Source organism: Emydura macquarii, unplaced genomic scaffold (assembly GCF_026122565.2).
Source record: "Emydura macquarii macquarii isolate MOO-44397 ecotype Brisbane River unplaced genomic scaffold, CSIRO-AGI_Emac_v2 contig_2448, whole genome shotgun sequence".
NCBI lineage: Eukaryota > Metazoa > Chordata > Testudines > Chelidae > Emydura > Emydura macquarii.
In genome coordinates this window covers 79,449-102,795 of record NW_027132585.1, presented here as the reverse complement: position 1 = coordinate 102,795, position 23,347 = coordinate 79,449, and the positions used below count along the sequence as shown (strand labels likewise).

Here is a 23,347-nt window from a genome sequence, read left to right as displayed (position 1 = left end):
GTGTGGAGGGGCTGCAGTCTTTGTGGGATGCAACTCACTTTCCTTTTCAGGTCCCCCTGTAAGGCACTCAAGCGGTAGTCTCCTCCAGTCCATGTAAGGTGGTGAGGCTCCCATCCTCTTGTTCTGCATTATGTGTAAAAGGGACAGGAATCATCTGGCCCTAAAGGAGGCCCTGATTATCTGTGTTTTATTAATAATTTGTGAATCTAACTGCTACTGATTTGTGACAAAAGAGCACCTTCCTGATAGAAGTTTTTTTAGAAAGAGAGACTGTTAGTCCAACAAGTGAGAAATCTTAAAAGTTTTAAAATCCCACAATAGGGAACGCAGCAGCCCTGCTTCTAGCTTGATACAGCACAATGTTATATATACAGTAGAAATACGCATGTTATACGCATGTAACCCCATCTGGTTTGCAGTGGGTTAATTTGGAGCAGAATTTGACCCAATATGTTCATATTGCCAGGAAGGAGACTTTGCTCTTATTAGTGAAAGTACATGACCAATCCCTTTTCATCTTCAGACTCTGACTTGCTCCTCATATGGTCTTGACTGGGACATTTGAAATGCTGTAGCTCCTGAACAGTGTTTCAAACCAGTTTATTTTTAAAACTAGACTGATTTGAGATCCTCAGAGGATCCATTGAAATCCAGTCTTATTTTCACTTTCTTTATGTATTATTTATCAATATGCACTATTCGGGCACTACTGTATGTTACCAAGAGATGTCTCATCCCAGTGGACTGAGAGAAGCAATTTTCCTTTGACAAATGTTGACAGTTTCCTCTCTTGAACTTTTCCAGGACCTTCCTTGTTTTTGATTGCTGGCTTTAAAGTCACTGCAGAGCTAGGTATCCCCTTGCTCTCAACAGCACTTAAAAAGACTTTAAAAAGTGCTTCCTGTGGAGAAGAAACAACAGCAGTCAGTGTTGGATTAACACAGGGAGGGCTGGAGACACACATGGCAGCAATAACTCTAGCCTTTTTTTTTCCTTTCCCTGCAAAGATATAAAAATACACAGCAACCCAGCAGCAGAAGTGGCATCAATTTAGTTTAAAGAAAGAAAATTGAGCCAGATTTAACACTGGTCCTAAGAAACCATAAGAGCTCCCAACAGCTATTTCGTTAAAAACATGCTATTTAGGGACTTTTTAAAGTGTTGATTTGTAAGACAACAGAATGCAATGAGTCTTATGAGGATCAATTGGCCACATTCTCAACTGGTACAAGTCAGCATAGTGCCGTTGAAGTTAATGGAGTGACACGGGTTTACATCAGCTGAGGATTTGACCAGCAGTGTTCAGATGCTTATTTGCTACAATTTTTAAACGGGAATTTAGTTGGAGTTCTCAGTAATCCAAACAGTTTGTTAGTATTTTTTTTTAAAGAAACATATGCTATCCCTGTTACTATACTTGAAAATTGGTTTCTTGGCACGCACAACTTGTTCCATAATGTTTTCAATGCACACAGTGTTATATGTGTATCAGCAGCATGCACAGTTATTATCAGAAAGGCTTAGGTAAATGATTTTAAAAATTATATGAACATGTATATTAAACTCTGTGGGAAGAAATAGGAGCCCTTTACACTCACACAGGGTTAGATCCTCAGTTGGTATAAATTGGCTGAGTTCCACTGAAGTCAATTTACACCAACGGAGGTTCTGGCCCATATTATAATTAAGATGGAGACACAAAGGATTTTCCAGCATTGGTCTCTAAATTAGGGGTTTGCTTTTTTAGACCTGCTTTGCACTTTCTGCTCCCACTGAAATCCCTCCATGAGCAACCAGTGCACAGGGGCATTTTTTCACCATTAGAACAATGCAGATTCCTCCCCAATTTCCCTAGAGTGCAACCAACTCAATTCCCCAGGGGCTGGCTGTTGTCTGGCAGGACCAGGACCAGACCCTGCCTCTGCCTCTCTCCTCCCCATTCTTTTTGCAGCAGACACTAAGACAGCAATCCCTGCTATCTTCCAGGTCTGCAACTGTAGCAGGTCCTTTTGTGCTTTGTCTGTTCTGCACCTGAGCCAGACCTCAGTAACAATCTCGACCCAAATTAAACATATAGAGTACAAGCAATTAAGGACCAAGCACAGCTGTAGTTGGACTAAAACAGGTCAGAGTGATCAGCAATTGAAATCTAAGTGAAAGGTGCCATTTCAGACTTTAAGGATGCTGGTCAATATCTCTATATGTGGGTGCCTAACATTAAGCACTTAAAACTATATTTTGATACATAATTAAAAGTACCAGAGCCCTCAGAAGTGCCAAACATCCACAGCTCAGATTATAGTTAGTGGGAGCTGCAGGGGCTCAGCACCTCTGAAAATCTGATTTTTTTAGATGCAATTTGCAAAAGAGGGAAAACTCACATGCATGCAGAAACACAACCTGCATTTTCACCCACATGTGGGTAACTGCATGTGCAAAATGAGTAATTGTGCATGCTAATGGAAATTAGGCATGCATACTATAACAATAAAGGTTACCTTTAGAGAATACTGATTCTTGGCACCAGTTCATTCATGGGGCCCTTGAAGCGCTGTAAAGTGGCAGTCAGCTATCATGTTTAATTGCATCCTTCACCTAGGCATTACATACATGCCTTCAATCCTGCTGTGGTGGGATTGCTGATCTTTGAGTCCCATTGTTGTTGCTGATTTTCATGTAGTTTCTAATCAGCATATTCTGTGGCAGGTTTTATAGTCTGTCGTGCCTGATATCTTTTGGTCTTCCTAAAGTCTCAGTGTTGTCCCTTACAGTCTCTGTAACCATTTTTTGGACACTCTAATGCAAAGAAATTTTAACAATTCAAATTGTCTTGTAATTGCTGTCACATCACTGCAATATTGTCATTTATAATTTCATTCAGGAAAGGTTGCTTTCCAAACTGCCTTGGATTAGCTTTCTAAGGTCAATATGCTGTTTCTCGTCAATTAAGAAACAGTATCACCATCCATCTAGCCAAATACTAGCAATTTTACTTAATTTTATTTTGTACATTTTCTTACTCAGTAACATATCTGTATGTGATTGTACATTCTAGGAGTCAGCTGAGCTCCAGCCTCTAATTTGCATCTCACCTTGACCAATTTGTTTTCTCACTTGTCAAGAAAACTGTGATTGGAGTTGAATTTTCATACATCATTTGGCAACATGAAAAATCTTAAGCACACTTTCATCTGCATTACTGTGTTGTTCATCCACATTCTTGAGACAGCCACGGTTCTATCTCTTCCTGCAGTCCTCCACTAGGAATGCAATGACACCTAAAATAAGGCAAGATGAACAGAGCTGTGGCATTGCCGTGAAGCCAGTAAGCACCAGGCTCTACAATGTAGAGAAGAAAAGCATTCCCTATCGTCTAATCTTTTAGAATTAACCTGTATCCGGGCAGTCTGACCTTTTTGATCTTAGCAAGAAAAGTGATCATTAGTCTTTGGCCTTTATCAAGATCAGTTGTTGTGGGATTGTTTTTTTTTTTTTTGTTTTTGTTTTTTTGTGCTGCATCATTGACAAACAGTTTAAAGGTAATTTTATTGGACTACTGGGAAAAGTACATTGCTCCACTTAAATATTCTTTGACAAAACAGAAATGGTATTTTTGTTGAGGAAAGCATGTCATGTTACAATCTGTTGTTCTGTGGGGTAAGGCAAATATAGCATCCCCATATTACAGCATATGCTTGTTCTAAATATATACAATACAGTGAAATATAAGATAGTCTAAGAGTTATATAACTGGCCACAATTCTATAACAGGATATGTCCAAGGAGTTCATAATCAAAATTTGGGGCATAGGAGATGAAATTAAATATGCTGTAGTTTTGCTGATGAAATCTGCATATTTATTTTTAAAAACTCAATGAATTTATCAAGAAGAAAGTACATATGATACAATAAGGTTGCTTAGAGAGTCAATTTTCTTATGTGTAATTGATTTGCTCAGACTTATCTATACAACAGATGATTACCTCTGCATAAGAGGACACACATGCACCTCCCTCATATAAAACATGTTACCTCCCTATTCCACATCCATGTCAACATAGGACATGGATAACAATAAATCAGGGCCAGTTCCCAGCTACTGCTCTGTTCGTAGTACAAGGTGGGCAGAAAATGGCCAGATTGTCTCAGCTGGGGCTCTCGTCAATGTGGGCATAAAGTGAGCGTAAATAGCTTCTCTGCCACCCTCCACACACCCTTGGAAGCTGATACCAGGTGATGCAACTCATAGCAGCACTTGGGGTGCACTGATTGCCAACGGGACTGGAGCTGGTGAAACTAGCTCCAGGATTACAGAGCTGAAATTGACTGTTTTTCACCTGAACTCTGCAGAGACGAGGAATAGCAAAGTGTCCTGATTTATGCCTGAAAATTATTCATAAATTATTATGTGAATTTATAGCTGGAAAATATTATAGAAGGGTTTAGAGGAACTTTATATATCAATGAAATACTTGGGGCTTAAACATGTAGTCGAAGGAGGAGGACTTGACATCCCTTTTTTCCATGAATGCAATGGATTGCCATAGATATCCTAATCCACTAGGAAATAAGCAGTAGACTTCCTTTTATGTTTGTAGGCACTAGGCTACTTTATGGAGTGAAAGGATTGTACATGGTATCAGTCAGCTCACTATGATCCGGTATTTCACAATATTGGTGGAGAATTGTCATGGGTTGTTTAGTTTCTACTTCATTATTCATGACAATTATAAGTATAATGACCCTTGTTGGAGGATTGCAGAGTATTATCAAATAGTGATAGAAAATATGTATGTTTTAAGGGCCCTTTGCAAAATGAGAAAGTATGTAGGAGTGAAAACACAATCACTTCACTATGACATTTTGGCATAGAGTATTCAGAATTAACATTCTGAGGTAAATTCACACATTTTATGCCTCCAAAGAACAGAGCTCAGGCATAAAGTGGAATGATATCCACAAAAATATTCCTTGGTTAAAGCTGTAGGAGGAACAGCTCCAGAATCCACATTAAACACAATATTATAGCCATGCTCCTGAATGTGTAACATTTTCTGCCACAACTAAGTGGACATCATAACACACATATTTCAATGCACTGATAGCAAGGATGTCATATGTTATTTCTTAGTCCCAAGAAACACAATCAGATAAAATTATACAACATTTCTGTGTCTCAGTTTATAAAGTAAGAGGAGAATTTGGAGTTATTTTCAGCATTCCTAGCCACTATTAAATAAATGTCCATATGCATTTATTTATAGTTGTCCTTTCCCTGACAACACATACTGGAAAAAAAAAAAAGGTCAGATGACTGAGGTCATATGTGGAACACTCAGTATTTTGACTTACTGTAAAGTGAAAAGATGTGGGCAAGTGAATGGCTGCAGCTGTACATTTCTTAAATATCATTGGTCAAATATAAAGTTCTTAGTGAGTTTCTAAACTCTTAAGAGATAATGAGCATGGAAGCTTATGTAACAACAGTGCAACTATTGTTCAAGATTTTCAAGCTAGCTCTGATATAAAATTTAGTCGTACATGTGTGGAACCTCAAACAATGAACTTTCATAAAATGATATCCTCTCTCTAGAGGAAGGATGGTTCAGTGGTCAGGGAGCTAGTCGGCGGCTTGGGAAACCTGGGTTCAACTCTCTTTTTGGCCACAGACTGTGTGTGTGAATGTGGATGAGTCACTTAAAAATACTTGAAATCTAGGTGCTTAAGCACTTTTGAAAATCTCATTATGTGCATCTATAGGCACCTAAGTACCTTTAAAAAAATCTGCCTACCAGTCCTCTATGCCTCAATTTGACATCTATAAAATCTATATTACATTGTCCTCCCCCACAAAGGTGAGGATAAATACATTAAAGATTGTGAGGCACTCAGATACTATCGTAATGGGGGGGGGGGGGGTCATACAACACCTACATAGATAGTCAACAGAAAGTGATGAACCCCTAAGAAAAGATGCTGCATAACCCTGGACAGACACACGTGTGGAAATGGAGCACAGGCAAAATGCCTCCCCTCCTCAATATATTCCTTGATCAGGAGCTTGGCTACACTCACAGTCCCTATGCATCTACTGCTTCTTGTGGATGCCTCATGAGCTGTGAGACCCCGCAAGAGGTGTAACATCAGGCATATGTCCTCCAGCATAACCAAGACCAGAAGGGAGCACTGTGATCATCTACTATCACCTCCTGTATAACACAGGCCAAAGAGCTTACCCCAAATAATTCCTAAAACACATATTTTAGAACAACATGATTTCAAAATTGTCAGTAATGGAGAATGGTTAGTTACTCTCCCTGTTAAAAAGTTACAGCACTGATTTTTTCATTGATCCCACTCAAGTAGGGTTACTCCCACTGTAGGGGAATAGCTTAAAAACACAACTGAGTCCCAACATAAAGCATATACCAGTTTAGATTACTTTTTCAACGTCCTGGTCAATAAAACCTCTAACAGTGACTCAGAAAGGGGCCCAACCTGGGAAAACTTGAAGAGAGCAAATCTGAGAATGCCAGACCAAGGGCCATATTCTCAGCTGGGGTAAACAGGCTCAACTGCATTAGTTGCCATGGAGCTCTGTGGATTTACCCAAGCTGACAATCTGACTCACAATTTATTCTTTCTGAATTTCACTCCTGATATTCAGGGCTCCCATACATATTGCTCTTGAGCTCAGAGTCAGCAAAAAACAGTGTTAAAATTGCAATTCCTTCTTAAGAATCCTTTACCACACACTCAAGAAGCCTTGAAAATATGCTAGGGCTGGTTTCCAGGTGGTTCAAATAGGCGCCTTAGTACCTCTCATACTGGGAGTTCAGATTAAAGAAAGAATTCAGCGTACCTCCCAGCTTTTGGCAGCTGAAGCACAGCACTGTGTACATATCTCAAATCTTATCTCATTGGAGGGTTGTAAGAGAAAGGAAGATTTAAAATAACCATATCTGGCTACTGAACCACTGAAAGAGCAAAGCCAGGCAAATGTTTTACACTTGTAAAGAACATAATCGTAATGGGATACAAACTTGAAATTAAAAATGGCAAGGCTAAAGTAAGAGCAAGCAAAATATGTTCAAGTGATGTACAACAAAGAAGATTGCTTCAGAGAATCTAAGATATAGATACATTTCTAAACTAAAACCAGAGAATTGCTGCATCTGGTTTGCGTTAATTATTGGAATTATTTACCACAGTAGTGCCAGAAGTGACTTTCAGGCTCACCGTGTGTTAAACACTGTACAAAGACATAGATGTGTACTATGATTAGGCTTGGAAGGATTCAATTTTGAATGGTAAATGTTGATTTCACCATACATATACAAACAAATGAAAATATATTTCCATCAATAATGAACAGGGGACTCAAACATAGGAATAAAGATGTTAATTTACTTCTATATTTGGCACTAGTGTGACCGCTGCTGGAATACTGTGTCCAGTTCTGGGGCCCACAGTTCAAGAAGGATGTTGATGATTTGAGAGGGTTCAGAAAAGAGTCATGCCAATGATTAAAAGATTAGAAAACCAGCCTTCTAGTGATAAACCCAAGGAGCTCAACTTATTTTGCATAACAAAGAGAAGGTTAAGGAGACACTTGATTACAGTCTATAAATAGCTACATGGGGAACAAAATATTTAAGAATGAGCTCTTCAATCTAGATGAAAACACGATCCAATGGCTGGAAGATGCAGCTAGACAAATTCAGACTGGAAATATGAAGTACATTGTTGATAGTGAGAGTAATTAATAATGGATCATGGTGGATTCTCCATCACTGACAATTTTTAAATCAAGATTAGATATTTTCTAAAAGATATGCCCTAGGAATTATTTTTGGGAATTTCTATTGTGTGTCCCTTCTGGCCTTGGAATCTATGAAGCTGTTGTCTGACTCCCACCCTCTGCATAATTTCCCACAACTGTGAAAGTTATAATTAATAGAAATACAAAATTTATGTAAAACCCATAATTGTGTGCTATTGTGAACATTTAAATTTAAATTTATGGTTGTGAAAGATCGGTTACGTATGCAGAGATTGAACAGAGCAGGGATTGAACAGTTTCCACCTCTGCTATCTTAGAAAAATCCTTGGAGTTATTTGGGACCAACAGATCACCAATAAAGAGATCCTTCAGAGAACCTGCCTACAGTCTATGTTGGATGTTCTCAGGCATCACTGGTTGGGACATGTGGAGTACATGCTTCAAGATTGTCTGCCAAAGGCTGTGCTCTATGGCCAATTTAAGAACACCCATGACGGAAAAGAAGGCCCAAAGGTCTGATGCAGCGACAAGGTCAAGCAAGGTCTCAAGAAATTCAGCACTCCCACTGACAACTGGGAAAATCCTGCCCACAGTCGCTCAGTTTGGAGAAACCAGGTTAAGGCTGGTACAGTTGGCGCAGAGAGCCATCAGAAAGCCCAAGCTGAGGCCTGCAGGTGAGCCAGGAAGCAGAATATGCTTCAACCTCCATTTGGCAAGGTGTTGGAGGCCAGTACAAGTATAAATATAAATTGAAAAAATGCTTAAAATAAACATTATATTATCTATCAAAATGTGTATATATAAATTTTGCCTAGCCAAACTCTGAGGTAAAGGAGGGAAAGGAGTGTTGCACAAAGGGTTAGATGCCTAACCTAAATACCTGTTAAAGATTCAGATACATGCCTAATGGCATTTTAAAAGGGGTTTAGGCTCCTATCTCCCATTAATTCTAAATCTAGCTACAGTGGTTTGGGTATTTTATTAATATGATTTTATGACATTCACTGAATGCTGCAGATGCCCACATTGTTATATTAAAGTTGTCATAATTTTGAGTTCTAGTGAACTAAATTGACACAGGAACAGGTGGAGTTTGTTTTTTCTTTAAGGCATCTACCACAAAACTTTGATGCTGGTCTATATGCAGTTTAGCTTCACTGATATCAACAAGACTGTATAAGATGAATCAGTGAGTCTAAATTTGACATAGTATATTTTCAGTGCAGACACTTAAATAATGTACTCTTAGAAGGTACACACCAATGGCATCTGAAGTTAAAAGCTAATATTTGTTACTAGTTACTTACTTGTTATTAGTAAGTGAACAGCATATTCAGTATGGATAAGAGGCACTCCCTCAAAGCTAAGTAAAATGAAAGTTGTATAGAATGAAATATATTAATTACTAAAACTGAAAAGTTACTGCAAAGATTAGCCAATCCAGTCTCCCATCAACTGAGTGGGTTGGCATAAAGTCAAGACTAGCTCACTGAGAACTGGCTGGTGGTGACACCCTGTCCCTGTCTCTCACCACTTGAGCAAATGACTCTGGGTGTATCTGTGACTGAAAGCACCCCTGTATTCACACCTTACACACTATTATTATAATATTTGTACAAAGTATGCCTGATGAGATTACCATTTGAAAACTAATAACTCACTGGCCAATGGTGAAATGTATGTAGCAATATAATATGTAAGTTATGAAATCTGCATCTATGGTGTTCTTAATACAAATTCAAAAACCACTTGCCAATGCAGAAATATCCTGAATGATATAGAGTAAAAGCTTGATTATTTGCATCTCAGTAATCTGAATCTCCTCAAACCTGAAACACAGTGGCATCCCCTGATTCCTCAGGGAGTTCAGATAGGAGCGATCTGTATACATATAGACTGCTGGATTGCTTTCCACAACTCTGACTGGGTCCACCAGGTAAAGCATGACTAGGGAAAAGAACTTTAGTCACACAATGTCATGGTAAGCAAGCCAGCTTCAGAAAAGTTGGAAAGTAGTCTTGGCGCTTAAGATCATAAATGCTATAGGATTCTGGAAAAAAAGGTTCACTCCAGCTTCTGTTGGTATCAGTGGGAAGTTTGACACTGATTTCAGTAGGAACAGGATTGGATTCAGTATTTTCCACACACTTTGTCTTGCCTTATGTGCTGGGACCTATATACAAAGAGCCTGATCCATAAAGGTATTTAGGCACCTAAGTCCCACTTCAAGGCATGACTGTCATTCACAAAACCATCACTCAGCTTCCCACAAGTAGGCATCCAAAGCCATCGAAGTCCTGATGGTGTCCCAGAGCTAATGAGCTGTGTGGAGCCTTTGCTCAAGCCAAAGCTCCGGCAGCCCAGAAGTGGGGTTCACAAACTAGGCATTTCCCACCTAACTCACCCGAAGGGTCTGATCCTGTAGTGGGTCTCAGAGCACATCTAGGAGCTGAGGTTAGGCATTGCAGTGTCCAAGTGTGACAGAGTCTCCCAGGGATCATGCTCTGGACTCTTCTTGACACAGCCAGATAGGAGTCTAGTGCTTCAGACCCTGCCCCTTTGGGTATCCATACACCAATGCAGTCGTCTCCTACATCTGGCCTCGGAGGGTTCAGCACCCTGGCTTCGCCCGAGGTGCCCCTATGAGCCCCCTTGCCAGGACTCTGGAGAGTCCTGCACCCCCCCCCCCCCCAAGGGGCCATATACTCCGCCTTTGCAGTCAGAAGCAATTCACAGCCAGCGTGGAAGACAGAAGGTTTATTAGTTCTCAGAATTATAGCATAGAAGGACTTCGTTAGCAGCTTAACTAGAAGTTACAGCAGCAACCACTTGGGGAGTCCCATTCTTGGGGCTCCTTCCCTGCTGGCCCCTCAAGGGGGACTGGCCTTTTCCCCCCAGTCACCTCCAGACTCATCCCCTAGCCCATCCCTGGTCCTTTTTCTCCTTCCCGGGTTAGGTGGCCACTCCTCCTGGTCTCCCCCTGCTGCAACCTGTTCCAGCTGGCTGACTCAGGAGGACAAAGGGGGTCTGGCTGGTGGACGTATGGCTGGGGAAGTCCCTTCTGCCCTCCAGTGGCCTCTGCAATGATTACACGCCCAGGTCCCATCACCAGACAACATGAGTAACACATGGAGTAACTGAGGCACACACACAGCACTCAGGGGAACCCCCCCAAAATAATTCCATTTCATCACACCAGGTAACTTTGTGGATCTGGCACCAAGTGCTTCAAAGTCACCTTAATCCACTAATCAATTGAAAATTCCAGTTGTGCCTAAACATCTGAGTTTCCTCTAACTTAGTAATAGGATAGGTATATGTATATATACTGCATATGTGTACTGAATCTTTGCTTTGCAAGAGAAATGATGGATACTCTTCTTTATTTCCTTCAGACCACTGCCTTTTTTATATGTAAGGTAAGAATATACTGCAGACAAATTAACTTAATAATTTACCAAACATTTAGAGAGAACAGGATTCACGCACTATCTTATCCCAATGATTGACCTAAAATTGAATGTGAAGTTACTTTCTTTGTATATTTTTTTCTTAATGACTATACTTAATTTATCAGACTATCTATACAATTTTAATCCTCTTTTTCTCTATAAACTATAATGTTTATGTCATCAACAGTAAAAATGGATTGTAATTTCATTTTGAAAATGATTCTTTTAAAGGGGGAACTGGATGGCAATGGAGACCGATCATAATATTTCAGCTTGTCAACTTATACATTACAATGGTATAAAAACATTCCTGAATTAAGACTGACAACATCCCTGTGAAGTAGGGCAGTATATTATGATCATCCTTTTGCAGAGGAGGAAACTGAGGCATAAAAAGAGTAAATGATTTGCCAAGAATTATACAGCAAATTAGTAACGGAGATGAGAATAGATAGGATTCTTGACTCACAGTCCTCTACTCAATTCAGTAGATAGTTCTCCCATTCTAATCTACCTCAGGTCAGTTCTTTATTTATTCATGAACAAAATTCATTACCGTATGACAGCTGTTCAGTGATCTATGGAAGTTAGTTGATAGTTTCCATCCAGTTCCCAGCCTACAGGTATCCATATCACAAAACTGTTACCATTGGCATAAAAAGTAACTTGATTGGCTTCAGATCAAAAGAAGGGTTCCTACTTTCAAACGGTATGTCTATAGTGCAGTAAGACGGCCTGAACATCCAGACTGCAATTTTATAGCTTTGCAGCCTGACCCCCGTGACCCCAAATCAGCTGACCCAGGCCAGCAACAGGTGTTATATTGCAGTATAGACATATCCATAGATTTTAAGGCAGAAGTGTAGGCCTGGGACTTAACTTACCCACATAATGTTTAGGCCAGGGACTTAACTCACCCCCATATTAAACCAGCCTTGAGCAAAACTCAGAGATTTCACCACTAAAATCAAGAAAAAATGCTCCACTTCTGGTAAAGCACCCCCCCCAACCGCCTCAGAAATGTTCCTAACAAGAGTTATAACACCAAGCATTGAAAGTAGAGACACCCAGGAGCTGGTGTTTAGGGAGGATACAGAAAGATCCAGTAAAGGGTAAGATAGATAAGATAGGCGCTGACCAGTGAATTTATACTGACTATCAGCATAAAGAAAGAAGATCATAAGTTATAATTTGGCCATAAGAAAAAATGGAAAAAATACATAAGCAGGAAGGAGAAAATATAGGTGCCAGCGTGCAATTGGTTAAATTTTGTTACCTAGGGGTATTGAATAATGTGATAGGTTTAGTAAAATTGAGGTGGCTAGTTTTACCTATATAATGTAAATGAAAAACTATGCTCTTTGGGAGAGAACGATTCCTGGACTGCAGTTCAACATCAAGCTGCCAGAACTCTTAACCCTCTGCATGCCATGGAAGTGCAGAGGCATCACTGGCAACCCCAGATGAGTGGATCCTGACTTGCTATTGAGTGAAGTTTGTCTGTATATTGTATGTGGTGAGCATAATAGATTTACTTGGCATATGTGTTCTGTTTATGTAGATGTTAGATGTTTAGAGCACAGCTATGTAAGGCTCTTTCATTGGGAAAAGATTCTGCAGACCCATAAAGCACTGAACCCCATGGGTGGGGGTGGGTACTTAAATTGATAAGGTTTTTTCCTGAGCCCCATGGGTAAGGGTAGGTGCCTTACTCCACGAGCCCGTAATAGGGAAAGAGAGGGGGTACCTAAATTAACCAGGTCATGCCTTGAACCCTCGGTATGATATAGGCAGGGTGCCCTAGATTTATGCAGGTAACAGAAGGGACCATTAAATTATCTAGTCTGACCTCCAGTATATCACAGGCTATTAGCTTTCACACAGTTTTCCCATATAAAGTCTAAAGTCTTTAGTTAGACTAAAGTGTAGAAAAGCTAGTTATAACATGATCCAATGACTAAAACTTGAAGCCATACAAATTCAGGCTGGAAATAGGGCATAAAGTTTTAACGGTGAGAGTAATTAATCTTGGAACAATTTATCATGGGTCATGGTGGATTCTCCATCATTGATAATTTTTAAATCAAGATTGGATGTAGTTCTAAAAGCTATATTGTAGAAATTATCTTGGAGAAGTTATATGGCCTATGTCATACAGGGGATCGGACTAGATGATCATACCGGTCCCTGCGGGGCCTTGGAATCAATGATTGGATGGGCAGTACCTTCTCATCCATTAAAGAGGACTTCTGGAAGTCAGGATATATTAGCAGTGGGCAGTATGTGAAAACTGGTGTTCTTAAGTCATCTTATCTTGTCATGTTGATCTATTAATAATGATACAGTTTCCTTCCTCAGGATGGTCAGACTGGCATTCAGATGACATACTTAAAAAATTATGATTACTTCACTGCACATATGAGCTACTCTGAAAACATTTTTCATATTTAGACAAGTTTTTTAGTTAATAATCCTCATGCAATGTTAAGGAGACTATTCATTGACTACTTTTTGAGAGGTTGAAGCCTTTGACACTTTATTTTCAAAGTATCTAATGCAATTAGTCCATATAATTAACTCATCAAATTGTAATTTATAGATTGAAATGATACAGTAGATGTTGAGAAGTCCCAAATGTACATGTATCTTTTCCTTTGAACACTTATATATATATTTTAAATGAGCCAATATTTTAATAATTAATATAATTTAATATATTATTATATTATTAATAATATATATTAATATAATATTAATATAAATTAATATATAATTGAATAATTATATATATATGTATAAATAAATTTGGATTCTTGTGTGATATCTTGCATGCCAAAATTTTGCTTCAAACAACTACTATGACCAAGTTCCAAACCCTTAAGCATAAAGGTTTATAAGGAAAGTGCTGACACAGCTGAACATGTAGTTAAATGAATAATAATTTTATTATATATTCTCTAACTATGTGGCAGAGACTAAGTCAATTAAAGTGGATAGCATACCAGTTTATTAAAGGTTTGGGATGTTTATTTTTGGTTTTTTTTTTAATAGTGAAACAGAAATTCTCCAGAAAAATAATTTCATGTAACATCAAATAAGACTCCTTTAATTCTCTTTAAAATAGTTGTCCAAAGCCAGGAAACAAGGACATATGGATTATTATGTAGTTCTGAAAATAGCAATGGCATTAAACTCACACATTTAGATGCCACACACCCTCAGAAAGGAAGACTCAGATTTAAAATTTAAGAGTTAATGGTCATAACTGCTGCTTTCTTATATCAACACACAGTCGGTAAAGGATGGTCTTGTGATTAATGCATAGGGCTGGGATTCTGGCGACTTGGGTTCCATTCCTACTTTTGTCATAATCGTTCATTTGATCTTCCACAAGTCAATTGATCTCCATCTGGCTCAGTTCTCCCATATAAATATCAAATTTGCATATTTTACATATAAACACATTAGAGTTGGGTGAAATTTTTCAAACTAAATATTTTTCCTAGAAATGCTGATTAAGTTCCATCTTGATTTTATTTTAGAAAAGATTAAAAACATGGAAACAAAATAAAATGTTTCATTTTGGGTCCAACAAAATGTTTCAATGTGTCCAGATTTCCACTTTATGTAGGATTTATTTTTGATTTTCAGATAATTAAACAGCTCCTCATGGGCCATAATGGCGTCTTACAATTCCTCCTATCTTTTCTTTGCATCAGGATAGTTTGCTGTTGTGCCTTCAATAGTGTCTTTTTGAGAAACTGCCCACTCACCTGAACAAAATTTTCCTTTAGATTTTCTTCCCATGGGACCTTACCTACTTGTTCTCCACGTTTATTAAAGTCTGGGTTTTTTTGAAATTATAACAAAGAAAAAAGCAATTTGTAAAGAAAACACAGTAATGAATAGCAGTTTATTTTATTTCATCTTTGCTTATACACTGCTGTATTATGTTGTGTGTGCCATTTTTGTCTCTGTTAGATTTTTTAGGGTGTCACTTGACTTACCAAGAATTTAAAGCATGTTTTCCTGAGCTCATAACCCCTAGGTGGGGCATGAGGAGAGGAAGAGAAGGAGAAGGGGGCAGTTATGGAATTGTGGCCAAAAATCTCTTCTTTAAAAATAATGTGTGGTCACTGGAATTTTGAAGAACATGGGAGATAGGCTACAACTGCTAGGACTCTGTGGCAGAAGGGAGAGACAGGATGTTGACACCAGAGACCTCTGGGGGAAGGAAGGATGAGCACAGCCGCCAGAGATCTCTGAAGGAGATGTGTAAGAAACCTCTGTTTTTGATCTGTTTTGAATATATCTCTAAGGATTCTGAGATACAGAGTTGTGGTAGGAATAAGTAGGTAATTTTGGTGTTATGAAAGACATTGACAGACCTTTGTTTATTTAGAGGTATTGTACATTATGGAGATATGTGAACCAGGGATCTAACTGGAAAAAGAAAAAAACGAGTAATGTTCTTTCAGTCTTCACCCACAAACTAAACTACAATCACAAGTCAGGCATCTTCAACATGGAAAGCCAAAATGAGAGGCTATTCACAGTAGATCATCAGACATACAAAATATGATAAAATGTACTCTGCTAGGGAAAACAAAGCTCCTTGGGCTTTGCTCTCCATTAGTGGCACTCGGATACCCTTTTGGGTACTACTAGGTCCTTTGGTCCTGGATCCGATTAAAGGAAACATAAATCGTATTATTCTCCAGTGTGCTACACACTGGCAGCACCAGAAAAAAATGTTACTGACAGTAGATTGCTCATATCTTCATAAAAGACAAATCCTCTCTTTGCAAACATCCTTCGATCAACAGTGAAAGAAACAACAGTGTTGAGTTATCACCATTGGGCATGTGAGTGAACGTCTCACTGAGATCAATGAGGCAGTTTGCACCCCTTTTTGCAGACTCATTGAAAACTCAGGCAAACAGCACTGTATTTTTTTCAGTCACTGTAACAGCTGTAACAATTGGAGGTTAGTTTTTGGAGCCCATGAAGCAGCTTGGAAGAGATGGAAATTTTCTCCGCTCATCACATATTAACCAATTTGAACCCTGGTATACACATAAATAGCACATGAAAATGGAAGCCAATTTGTTAAAAAATAACATAATAGTAAATGGATATTCAGCCATGATTATAAACTGTTAGTCAGTTCTGCTTCATTTAACCTAATGTAAATTTGAAGTTGCTCTGCTTTTAATTATTATGGATTTTCACCATTTTAATATAGGGGTAAGATTTTCAAAGATGCCTAAGGAAAAGATTTTTAAAAGGCATTTAGGCCCTTGAAGAGGTGCACTGGAAAATCCCACTATGCACCTACGCAGGTTAGATGCCTATCTGCATCTTTGGGGGCCTAAAATGTCTTTGAAAAATCTAGCCCTAAGCAACTGAGGTCCCACTGAGGTCAGAATTTAACTTTTTGCTATTTAACTCAAGTAATTAAGAAATACTACAGTTATGACATGGAGGGTATGTCTAAATAGAAGTAAGAAGGGCTTTAGCTTAGGCTGCTTGTTTTAATTTAAGCAAAGAGTGATGAGGATAAATGTAAACTAAACAGTAATTTAATTATACAGACCTTCCAGGGTAAAATTAAGCTTTTTTCTTAAAGCCAAAAAAAATTACTGTCATGAAAAAACAATTAATTAAAATGTTGAAGACCTACTTTACATTTCTTGGCGATTGTACTTCTATAGTTTAAAGCTGTTAAATAACATATTTGAATACCATAGTCACTTGCATTTTACTCAGCTGTTTTAGTTGTGCCATGGTGGTGAAATAGAAGAAGCAACATAACACTTGACAAGAATCTGTGCCATCAAAACATCTCCACATGTTTTGCTGGCATTAGACATATTGTCTGTGAATGTACTGGTTTTTCAAACAACAGATTCAGCTCAATTAATGGTACAAAAAAAAGTTGGAAATATGCAGTCAGAGTTATTTTACAATTCAGCATTTTGCAGACAAGTACTCAGAGAAGTAGGTTTTCAACTCTAAAATGTTTACCGAAGATCAGCAAGCCCTTCAGAAAACTCTGCTTGCTCCAGGACTGCAGCTTGCTGTTAGTTACAAGAACTGTAACATTTAGCCCATGGTAAAAAAGTGACTTGGTCTAATTATTATTGATTCTATTATTACTACATTGCCTCCAAAATCATTAACATTTGATGGGAAAAAATTGTGCAGTGATTTTTAAAAGCTCAGTCACAATGACATTTCTTAACTGCAGAAAAAACATTCAATTTCATCACCTTAACACCCTAAACTGAATCTATTGTTTTTTTCCCTTTTCTGTTTTTGTTGCTAAAGATAGGTTACAATAAAGCTACTTAATTGCCAGATTCAGGATGAAAGGTAAGTCATTCGTTATAGTGTTGAGATAACAATTTCCTTGCAGTTCTCTTAATCATGCAGTAGTCATTACAGTTTTGTTTAAAAAGTTCTCGAGCTAAGAATGTTGTGGTGAGAAGGAGCATGTTATTACGAAGACCTGTTATCCATCTGCTGTCTTAGAGACAGCCTGTAAAACATCAGGGGATTATTTGCAAAGATCTTTGTACAGCTCACATTTACATGCCTATATTGTTTCCTTGTGAATTAAAACATTCCTGGAAAAAAAAAACATATCCAAATCTAAAGTAATGTGAAGCAAAATTTGTGAACTATGCTTGTGAACAAGATAGTTTGACAATCCTGGAGAACGTGGGTAAAATTTTCAAAAGTACCTGTGACCTAGCAGCATACACTCCATTTTCAACTTTAGATTTCTAAAGGTATCAGAGTTAGGTGCATTGGCACTTTTGAAAAATCCCCCTAAGGGCCTAGCTGCATCTTTAGGTATCTGTGGGTATGTCTACACAGCCAAAAAAAAAAAAAAAAAGAACCCATGGCATCAAGTCTCCAAGCCTAGGTCACCAGACTCACACTCATTCTACGGAGCTAAAAATAGCTCTGTAGATGTTTGGTCTTGGCCTGTAGCACAGGCTCTGAAACCCACTGAAGGGGGATGGTCTCCGAGCCCAAATGTTTACACTGCTACTTTTAGCCCCACCAGGCAAGCCCCTTGAGGCCAAATCAGCTGATCTGGGCTCTGAGACTTGCTGCTGTAGGATGTTTGGTTGCTCTGTAGACATACCCTAAACATCTTTAAAATAGTGACCCTTAGGCATAAGACACCTTTGAAAACTGGACTTAGGAATCTAAGTCACTTAGGTGCTTTTTAAAAATTTTACCTCAGGTGATTTTATATTCACAGAACAGCACATACTGTGGCAATGCAAACTTTCTGCAGCACCCTGCCAACGTGACAATACCTTGGAGGGACTGCCTGGGAGTGAGAATGTACAGTCCTGCTGGAGTTTTAAAATTCCACCTGTTCTACAGGGGATTTCCTGCCCTGCAGGGTGAATTACATTAACTTAATGAGCTTCTGTGAAAGAAAAGACATTCCTTTCCTGCAGGGCAGATCCAGCATGGCTTTTCAGCTCCCAGCTCATTCAATCTTTGGCTTCTCTGTGGAGATTGCCGACAAGGGTGACAATTAGTGCTAATTGTGGTGGTGTTCTTTGTGATGGGGACACCTGGTCCACTGGGAACTGGACTGAATTAATCAAACAGCCAGCAGATGGTAACGGATAGTTACAAATTTTTGTCTCTTTTGGCTCAGGTTCTATTTGAAATGATGACCTAGAGGTGACAAAAACTTAATTATACTGAGATCCTCATGTGTGAATATAAAATGCCACAGAACATCTATGCTTTGAAACTTGGCATTATACATAACACTTAAGTAAACCAACTATAGAAAGGCTGTTTTACATTTGTTTGGCAGTTGTCCACATTGTAAATGGAATTGTTTAAATATTTCTGCATTAGCAAATAAATATGATCAGCTCTTCAATGAAGTTAATTTTTCCTCTTTCATGCCAAACTTTAAATATGTCCTTGAGGGTTGTCTGTTGTTCATTTTTCTTTCACTTACTTGGTTTAATGTCAGTTGCCAAGCTCCCACTTAAATGCTTTGGCTCTGATCTTTGTTTCTGGTGAACTGTGCAGGGGATGGGTCAAAAGTGGCAGCTGGGGGAGATTGAGCCTTCAATATAGGTGAGAATAGTCTTGGAGGGTTCACTAAATTATGCTGGCTGGCAAATACTTGAAAGGCTGCCATAAAAAGGATGGCAAAAAGTTGTTCTCTCTCGCCACAAAGGACAGGACAAGAGGAAATGTGTTCAAACTACAGCATAGCAGATTTAGATTAAATCGTGGGAAAAACCTTCTAACTGTAAAAATTTTGTACAAAGGATACCCTGTATGGTATTATTTGAAATGTCATAATATGATTAACGTTATTGTCTTGGTAAAATATGTATATCAGTATTGTATGTAAAGTTACAAGATTCTACTGTATAACATTGTTATAACATGCTCCAAGTTTAAAAAAAGCAGGCCCAAACCATTATGTCAGAGACAAAGACACACTGGCACCCCAGTCAAGTGTTAAAGAGTGATCACCGGCTTAAGCAGCCATTGTCCAACAACAGGAAAGTGTGAATAAGAAATTTACATTCCATCAAAGGGATGGTACAGACTTACTTCCACAAGAGACTACTTGTCGCCTTTGTTACCCCAGCTAGAGATAATACTCAAAGAGAGAAGAGTGGTATGAGAATGCTCACCTCTCTCTCCCGCCTCATTTCTAATCATAGCAGCTACAATGCTCCAAGACAAAGAAAGCATAATTGAACTGGGAGGAGGGATGGGCCTGCCTGGAAGGCTTTTCGGCAGGTACAGGCTGCTGTAAACATATGGTGAGACAAAACATTTTTGCTCATATGTTCACTTAGCTTGTTAAGTTAGGTATTAGCTTGCGTTTTACTCTTATTTCTTTGGTAACCAATCCTGACTTTTATGCATTATTACTTGTAATCTCTTAAAATATTTTTCTGTAGTTAATAAACTTATCTTATAGACTTATCTAACCCATTTTTTTGGATTAAAGTGTGTGGGGAAACTCCACTGGAGATAAAGCTGTTGCATATCATTTTCCATTGATGAAATGACAGGGTTTATATGAGCTTGCATTGTTTCGTAGTGTACTGAGCAGTATAGGATGCACATTTCTGAGGGACAATGCTGGGACTAGGAATCTGCTGGTGTTCTTCTGCAGTGTAATTCATGAATGGCTAGCTAGTAGCATTCAGTACTGTGCCCCTGTGAGCAAGTTACATGCTGGAGAGATGTTAACTGGCGAGGTGCGGCTGTTCACAAGTAAAGCAATGTAAAAGGCAACTCAGGATGGAGAACTGAGGAGACACAGCTGTTCAGCAGTCTAGATTGTATCCTGGGTAATGTCATGGGAGAAATTGTGGAAAGGCACTGGTGAACAATCAGCACTCTAATGATTCAGCTTGCGTTCTCACTGCAAAGGGAGTGGGTTACCAGCATGAGTATAAACAGCTCTGGGCAGCTCTGGTTGGTGGGAGATGCGGGAGCACAGCGAGGGAGAGGGAGGATATCCGCGGCTGGCTCATGGGGAGGTGCGAAGCCCAGTGCAGTTCTCCCTGCAAGTGCAGAGCTGGGGGGGAGCTGGAGCTGGGCTCGACTCAGCTCCCCGCCAATGAGAGCTGTCCAGCTGCTGCAGCTAGGCAGCTCTCACTTGGCAATGAGGAGCAGAGCCCAGTACAACTCCCCCCCATGTTTAACCGTTTAAACGTTCTATTTTTAGAACGTTTAAAGGATTTTTTAAATTAATTTTTACATCCCTAGTTGTGATACAGCCTCTTTGCATCACTGTGATTACACAAACAGGTTCTAATCTGGTTTCTAATGCCCAAGAGACATTGGCACAGGGGAATCTTCTGCTGGCATATCTGTGCCTCAGCCCCTTGCCTCCTCAGTGTACAGGTGTTGTGTGTGTTCCTTTTAAGTGGGAAACAATTATTCATACAAAAATAAAAACAAAGGGAAAGTACACATCTACCACATGTGTGCGCGAGAGAGAGACAAAGTTTACTTGACAAATAAAAAAATTACAATATTTTTCAAAGGGGAGTTACAAATTATGTGTGTATCATGTTACCCTCTAATGCAACAAGAAATTCTGTCATCCAACCCTAAGTTAAGGAGCCTCAGCAGATCTGTTTAATTGTGGGCAATGAATTGTGCTCAGAAGAGTGTGCAATAATTATATTATCTCAGGGTGATAATAAAATTGCAGCATTTTAACACTGGATGGTGTTTGTGTCTTCATCATTGTGTTTCCCTTAAACAGAATTTGTACACAAATCCAAACCCTGAAACATTTAAATATAATCAAATGGAGTTTATCTGACAGTCCCACCTGAATACCACTTCTGATGTACATCTGCCACATGCAAAATTAAAAGATAAGTAACATGATTACAATCAGATTAGCAAGCTGAGGCAAGTAAATGAGATTGCAGAGTTCTAGGAGTGAAAAACTGCACATCCTAGTGAGACCACTTTACATCACATTAGTCTTAAATGAGTTTTCAGTCTGCATATAAGATAGTGAGTGACTAGAAATTCCAACCTTTGTGACTATAGTGTGTGAGTCAAGAGAGCTCTCCTTTTATTACAGACTATTAAAAGAATTATTTCCTGTCAGAACTTTTCACCTGGTACTTAGCACTAACTGAATCATTCACTGAGATTGATCTGTTGTTCACATCAGAAGAATTAAGTTTTTTATTAATAGAAGTAAAGTGGGGAAGAAACCCAAGAAGAGACATTGTTTTGCTTTCACTACCATTTGTGAGATTGGCCCTGGGATAAATAAAAATTCAAGAGAATTTCAGGCAGGTATCATCAACATGCCCTACATTCAATCAAAAATTCCCTGGATGGGGGCCAAGTGGCATTAACAATGAATGTACTAGCTAGAGTGGGTTTCAGATTGAGAGAATTAAAGGAGCCAGAAGAGTAGGTGAGGCTCACATCCTTGGGCACAGGTTGGTATGAACTTCAGAGGATTTGGTTTCCTAGCAAGAACACAAATAGGCATAGCTATGCCTATCTTCACATTTTATTGGGAAACATCATTAAAGTTAACCTTGCAGTTTTAGAAATCGCAGTTCAAATCTGATTTATGTCCTGTGTAAAATGATTCTGGTAGTCTCCAACATCTATTTATCCATGTCTCTGAAATGCCACACCACTTGGCATAATTTTATATGAAATGAGGCTCTGCTCATGTCAGCAGTGAAGAATGTTAGAAAAGACCTATCGGGAAACACTTTACAAAATGCCATTGTGTATTGCACGATATTAGGTGCAATTGTTATGAGTCCCATTCACTTTTGCACAATAAAAAAACAAAATCATTAGAAAATTCAAAAAGCCCAGAATATTTTAGCTAAAAATGTGTTTAGACATTTGGGGAAATTCCTGCTAATGCAGATAGATAGCCTAATTCTAACAAGCTGGCAAAGTAATTGCTGAGGGTTTCAAGCTGCAGTCCACTGAACAGACTTGTATCGTGTTATGGAATGTCAATAGATATTCTGCTTCCCACTAAATTTGGTATTAATCACAAGCTTTCATTTTGTCTTCAAACATAGGGAAATTCCCCTCAATTTTTGCATATCACACTTCATTCCCAGATGGATTTTTTCCTGGGTTATTTTTTAAATGATCTTTAAAAGTTATAGTGTTCCTGAAAACTCCTTGTCTTCTTGAAAAATGGATTCTCCATCACTTGCAGTCTTTAAATTAACACTAAATATCTTTCTAAAAGTTATGTTCTAGCTGTCACGTAAGTCATGGACTTGATGCAGAAATTACTGGATGAGGATTTTGTGGCTATGATCTTGCAAGAGATTAGACTGGATGATTTTAGTGGTTCCTTCTGGCTTTAAAAAAAAAAATCTATGAAAATGTTCTCAGGTTTTTTGAGGTCATCAGATCTCTAAATGGCTTGGCCTACAGAGAAGTGCCTTAATATAAACAGTTTATGATGAGTTTACATACTCCATACTAAGAAGTCATCAATTCTTTCTTATTTTTTCTCTCCGTCTTTTCTCAGTCTTAGCAAGTTATATGATAAAAATGGACAGAGTTATTAGAAAAAGG

At 38.7% G+C, this 23,347-nt stretch overlaps 1 long non-coding RNA gene across 2 annotated transcripts in view; it reads right to left on the bottom strand.

Annotated features, from left to right (window-relative positions):
* Positions 1–467: 467 nt before the first annotated feature.
* The window catches only part of LOC137162639 (uncharacterized), a 38,725-nt gene continuing 15,845 nt past the window's right edge, over positions 468–23,347 (bottom strand). The window contains exons 2-4 of one of the 2 annotated variants that reach the window (XR_010922439.1): positions 3,093–3,278; positions 2,499–2,796; positions 468–901 (exon numbers count right to left, since the gene is read on the bottom strand). This is a non-coding gene — a long non-coding RNA (uncharacterized lncRNA). The remainder of the gene's footprint in view (positions 902–2,498; positions 2,797–3,092; positions 3,279–23,347) is intronic. The other variant, XR_010922438.1, reaches the window with a different exon arrangement.